The sequence below is a fragment of the Chrysochloris asiatica genome, unplaced genomic scaffold (assembly GCF_000296735.1).
Source record: "Chrysochloris asiatica unplaced genomic scaffold, ChrAsi1.0 scaffold00134, whole genome shotgun sequence".
NCBI lineage: Eukaryota > Metazoa > Chordata > Mammalia > Afrosoricida > Chrysochloridae > Chrysochloris > Chrysochloris asiatica.
In genome coordinates this window covers 9639754-9646258 of record NW_006408652.1, presented here as the reverse complement: position 1 = coordinate 9646258, position 6505 = coordinate 9639754, and positions in this window count along the sequence as shown.

Below are 6505 nucleotides of genomic sequence, written 5' to 3'. Positions count from 1 at the left end.
AAACTAAACTCCCTCTTGAAATCTTGTAAGTCAGTCAATTTGTGCCTTTATTGCCTCCTCATTTTAGGTAGCCAATGTCTAAGTTGCCTGTCACTGTGTACCTTGTATATAGAGGGGATACCATTGATACTTGATGTTAAGACTCCTTCCCTCTCTTCTGGTATTTTGAGCTACTACCTCCATAAATATAGGTTAAGCTCATCAAATTGTAGCAATTTACCCTCATTTGCTTTATCGAATATTGTTTTCTTTTTAATCAAATGACGTATTGCATTAGGCAAATCTGCTGCACAAGACCTTTTTAAAGTGTTGAAGAATAAAGATGTCAGCTTGAGGACTAAGGCTTGACTCAAGCCATGGTATTTTCAATAACCTCATATGCATGCAAAAGCTGGACAGTGAATAAGGAAGCCCGTAGAAGAATTGATGCTTTTCAGTTATGGTGTTGGAGGAGAATATTGAAAGTGCCATGGGCTACCAAAAGAACCAACAGATCTGTGTTGGAAGAAGTGCAACCAGAGAACTCCTTGGAGGCCAGAATGGCCAAACTTTGTCTCTCATACTTTGGACATATTGTCAGGATGGACCAGTGGCTGAAGAAGGATATAATGTTTGGTAAGATGGAGGGTCAGAGAAAAAGAGGAAGACCCCAAGCGAGATGGATTGGCAAAGTGGCAGCATCAGTTGGCTCAAGGGTGCCAGCAATTGTGAGGTTGGCCCAGGACTGGGCAGTGTTTCATTCTGTTGTACATAGGGTCAATACATATTGGTTCTGACTCAATGGCACCTAACAATAACAAATCAACTTCTGATAATCAAGTCATCGAGGCTATGTCAAAGTTTGGGTGTTCTCGTGCATCTCCCCTCACTTCATATCAAAGACCACATCTTAATGTATGGGTTGCACCTCAACGTAAAGAAAACAAACGTCCTCATCACTGGACCAATAAACAACATCCTGGTGTGACGCTGTGGGCTAGTGAATCAGATTGCAAAGTCATTTGAACCGTAAGTTCAGTGGTTCAAGCTCACCAGCTGCTCCTTGAAAACCCTCTACAGGGCACTTAACAACAACAACAACATATAGACAGAGAAAAGATTGAAGTTGCCAAAGACATTATTTTGCTATCATCCATCAACATGCATGGAAGCAGCAATCAAGAAATCAAATGGTGTATTGCATTGCGTAAATCTGCTCACAAGACCTCTTTAAAGTGTTGAAGAGCAAAGATGTCAATTTGAGGACTAAAGTGTGCCTGATCCATGCCATGATATTTTCAATAACCTTATATGCATCAAAAGTTGGATAGTAAATAAGGAAGACCATAGAATAATTGATGCATTTGATTTGTGGTGTTCGAGGAGAATATTGACAGTATCATGGACTGACAAAAGAACAAATCAATCTGTGTTGTAAAAAGTACAGCCAAAGTGCTCCTTGGAAACCAGAATGGCCAAACTTTGTCTCTTATACTTAAGACATGTTGTCCGGAGGGACCATTCACTTGAGAAGTATATTGTGTTTGGTAAAGTGGGGGCTCAGAGAAAAAGAGGAAGACCCCCAGCAAGATGGATTGACACAGTGGCAGCATCCATGAGGTCAAATGTAGCAACGATTGTGAGTTTGACCCAGAACCATGTAGTGTTTCATTCTGTTGTACATAGGATCACTATGAGTCAGTATCGACTCAATGGTACCTAACAACAACGTCAATTATATCCCTCTGTTTCACATCTTTGTCTGAATGCAACTTGAACCTCTGGAAGTTCCCTGCCAATGTATTTTTTTTTAAAGTTTTTATTTTGAATTGAGTGATTAGTTTACATGGGTAAACATCAGTTTTACACTCATAATTTCATTGCAATGATTACAAACTCCTCTGTGCACCATCATTCAACAGTATTTGCTTCTATTCCCTTTGCTTGATTTTCTTTTCTTTTTTTTTTTGGTGAAAGTGATATACACAAAAACACTCAGAATACATAATCATTTAAACAACCAAAGGACACATTCTGCAAGTCTCCCCTCTGGCCACCAGCACCTGGCTGCGAGCAAACAGCCTTTCTCTTTCCATGAGTCTAGAGTCCTCAGTTGCTCTCTCTGTCCATGTCCTCATCTCTGCTTCCATCTCTGGTGTCGCTGCTTCTCGGAATAGGTTCCCACATTCTGCTCATGCTCTTCTCTTTTGATGCTCCTAGGGTTCTCTGTTCCTGGACTGTAAGATTAACTACTTTCCTCTTTTTGTAACAAAACTTCTACCTTTACAGTTGTGACAGTTGCAATTAGTCATGATATCAATTAAACAAAATGAACCCTATCCCCATGTCGTTTCACCACACCTGTCTAAACAGGATTAAAATGGTTCAGTGGGGATTCCACCTTTAACCACACCCTCTGAAATGAACCTCCCTCTTGAGAACTTGTAAGATAGTCACTTCATGCCTTTATAGTCCCTCTCATTTTTAGGGAGTCCATCTTTATCAACTCTGTATGCAGAGGAGATAGTATTGATTTTGGATATGAAGACTCCTTCCTTCTCAGCTGGTATTTTGAGCTACTATATACTTAAGTATAGGTCAAGTTCATCAAATTGTAGCAATTTACACTTGCTCCTTTATCCAAAAAAACAAAACAAAAAAAAGACAACACCACTATTATTCAAATTTATGCACCAATCACTAAAGCCAGTGAGAACAAAATAGAAGAATTCTACCAAGTTCTTCAATCTGAAATTGATCAAACATGCAATCAAGATGTATTGATCATCACTGATGATTGGAATGCAAAGGTTGGAACAAAAAGGAAGGATCAGTAGTTGGAAAATATGGCCTTGGTGATAGAAATGATGCTTGATAATGAATGCATGATAGAATTCTGCAAAATGAATGATTTGTTCATTTCAAATACCTTCTTTAGACAGCATAAGAGATGATTATTCACATGGACCTCACCAGATGGAATACACAGAAATAAAATTGAGTATATCCGTGGAAAGAGACAATGGAAAAGCTCCATATCATCAGTCAAAACAAGGCTAGGGTCAGATTGTGGAACAGATCATCAATTGCTCATCTGCAAATTCAAACTGAAGCTGAAGAAAATGAAAACAAGTCCATGAGAGCCAAAATATGTCCTTGAATGTATCCCACCTAAATTTAGATATCATGTGAAGAACAGATTTGATACATTAAACACTAAAGACCAAAGACCAGAAGAGTTGTGGTATGACATCAAGGACATCATACAGGTAGAAATCAAAAAGTCATTAAGAAGACAAGAAAGAAGGAAAAGGTCAAAATGGATGTCAGAAGAGACACTGAAATTTGCTTTTCAGTGTAGAGATGCTAAATCAAATGGAAGAAATGAGGAGGTCCAAGAGCTGAACAGAAAATTTCACAGATCAGCTTTAGAAGACAAAGTCAAATATTACAACAAAATGTGCAAAGATCTGGAATCAAAAAGCCAAAAAGGAAGAACACGCTCAGCATTTCTCAAGCTGGAGGAACTGAAGAAAAAATTCAAGCCTCAACTTTTGTTATTGACGGATTCTCTGGGCAAATTATTGAATGATACAGAAAGCATCAAAAGAAGATGGAAGGAATACACAGTCACTGTACCAAAAGGAAATGGTTGCTGTTCATTCATTTCAAGAGATAGCATATGATCAAGAACCAATGATACTGAAGGAAGAAGTCCAAGGTGCATTGAAGGAATTGGCGAAGAACAAGGCACCAGGAATTGATGGAATAAAAATTAAAATCTTTCAACAAAGTGAGGCGGCACTGGAGGCACTCATTCATCTATGCCAAGAAATTTGGAAGACAACTATCTGGCCAATTGATTGGAAAAGACCCGTATTTGTGCACATTTCAAAGAGAGGTGACCCAACGGAATGCGGAAATCATCGGACAATCTCTTTGATATCCCATGCGAGTAAAGTTTTACGAAAAGTAATAAAGAAACAGCTGCAAGCATACATTGACAGAGAACTTCGAGAGGTTCAAGGTGGATTCAGAAAAGGATGTGGAACAAGGGATATCATTGCTGATGTTCAATGGATCTTGGCTGAAAGCAGAGAATACCAGAAAGATGTTTACCTGTGCTTTATTGATTACTCATGACAAGCTATGGACAACATTGCGAAGTGTGAGTATTCTGGAACACTTAATTATTTCTCCTTTTGTGACTGACTAATTTCACTCAACATAATGTCCTCTAGGTTCATCCATGCTATACGGTGGCTTGCAGCTTCCTTGTTATTCTTCAAGGTAGCATAATATTCCATTATGTATATGTACCACAGTTTGTTTATCTATTCTTCAGTTGATGGGCATTTAGGATATCCCTTCCCCCTTCTTGTGTATTGCCAGCCACAGATGGTGCTGGCAGAACTGGAAGGTGATATACAAAAGATTGAAAAAAGACCTTTACCTCATGCCCTATACAAAAACCAAGTCAGCATAGATTAAAGATCTAAATGTGAATCCCAAAAGTTTGAAGGCCATCAATGAAAAAATAGGGACAAATGTGAGGGCTCTAATTCAGGGCATATACAGACTACCAAACATTTTGAAAATTACGCAAACAAAAGTAGACAAAATAGATGATTGGGATATACTAAAAATTTAAAAAAACGTATGTGCATCAAAAGACTTCACCGAAAGAGTAAAAAGGGAACCCACAGAATGGGAAAAAAAATCTTGTTCAACGATCCATCAGACAAATGGACTCATTTCTAAAATATATAGGAAACTACAACATCTCTACAAGAAAAAGACAAATAACCCAATTTAAAAATGGGCACAGGACATGAACGGACACTTCACCAAGGAGGAGATCTGGGCAGCCAACAAACATATGAAGAAATATTCATGATCACTAGCCATGAGAGAGATGCAAATCAAAACAACAATGAGATATCATCTCACACCAGCAATAATAGCAAAGATAAAAAAAGTAGAGGACAATAAATGCTGGCGAGGATATGGAAAGACTGGGACCTTCTTACATTGTTGGTGGGATTCCAAATTGGTACAAAAACTCTGAAAAGCAATGTGGTACTTCCTCAGAAGGTTGGAAATAAAAATAACTTATGATCCAGCAATTCCTCTACTTGGTATTTTCCCACAAGTAATATGAGCCATAACACGAGTAGATATATGCACACCAATAGCAGCACTATTTACAATAGCAAAAAGATACAGACCTCATTTGAAAATTCAGCAAAGTGGCAGGGTAAACATCCATTTTTCAATTGATGGGCATGTAGGCTGTCTGTATCTATCCAGGAGCATGGTACATCTTTCTATTTTTGTAGGTTTTTTTTGGTTTCTTGCAGTAGTGTTTTGTAGTTTTCTTTGTGTAGTCCCTTTGTTTCTATGGTTAAATTTATTCCTAGATATTTCATCCTATGGGCAGCTATTGTAAATGGTATTGCTTACCTAATGTCCTTTTCAGCTCCGTCGTTTTTGGTATAGAGGAATCCAACTGATTTTTGTATGTTGATCTTATACCCTGCCACTTTGCTGAATCTTCCAATGAGGTCTAGTAGCATTTTTACAGAGTCTTTTGGGTTTTCTATGTATAGGATCATATCGTCTGCAAATAGAAAGAATTTTACTTCCTCTTTGCCGATTTGGATGCCTTTAATTTCCCTGTCTTGCTGTATATCTCTTGTTAAGACATCCAGCACAATATTGAATAGGAGTGGTGACAAAGGGTATCCTTGTCTGTTTCCTGTTCGCAGAGAGAAGGCTTTCAGTTTCTCTCCATTGAGAGTAATGTAGGCTGTTGGTTTAGTATATATGCTCTTAATTGTGTTGTGGAATTTCCCTTTAATTCCTACTTTGTTGAGTGTTTTGATCAGGAATGGATGCTGGATTTTGTCAAATGCCTTTTCTGCATCAATCAATGTGATTATGTAGTTCTTTTGTTTTTTTCTTATTTATATGGTGGATCACGTTGACTGTTTTTCTAATGTTGGACCATGCATGCATCCCTGATATGAATCCCAGTTGGTCATGATGTATTATCTTTTTGATGTGCTGATGGATACTGTTGGCTAGGATTTTGTTGAGAATTTTTGAATCCATGTTCATGAGGGATATTAGTCTATAATTTTCTTTCTTAGTGACATCCTTCCCTGGTTTTGGTATGACCGGGTTTTGGTATTTTATGCTTCCTTCATAAAATGTATTAGGAAGTTTTCCATCCTCCTCTAAGTTCTGGAATAATTTGAGAAGAATTTGTGACAGCTCTTACCTGAATGTTTGTTAGAACTCACCAGTGAAGTCATCTTGGCCCGGACTTCTTTTGGTTAGAAGTTGTTTGATGACCAGATCAATTTCTTCTTTTGTTATAGGTCTGTTCGGGTTTTCTACTTAACTGTGTGTAAGTTTAGGTAGGTTGTGTTTATCTAAAAATGTATCCATCTCTTCTAAGTTTTCAAATTTGTTGGAGTACAACTCTTCATAGTATTCTGTTATTATCCTTTTGATTTCCTTT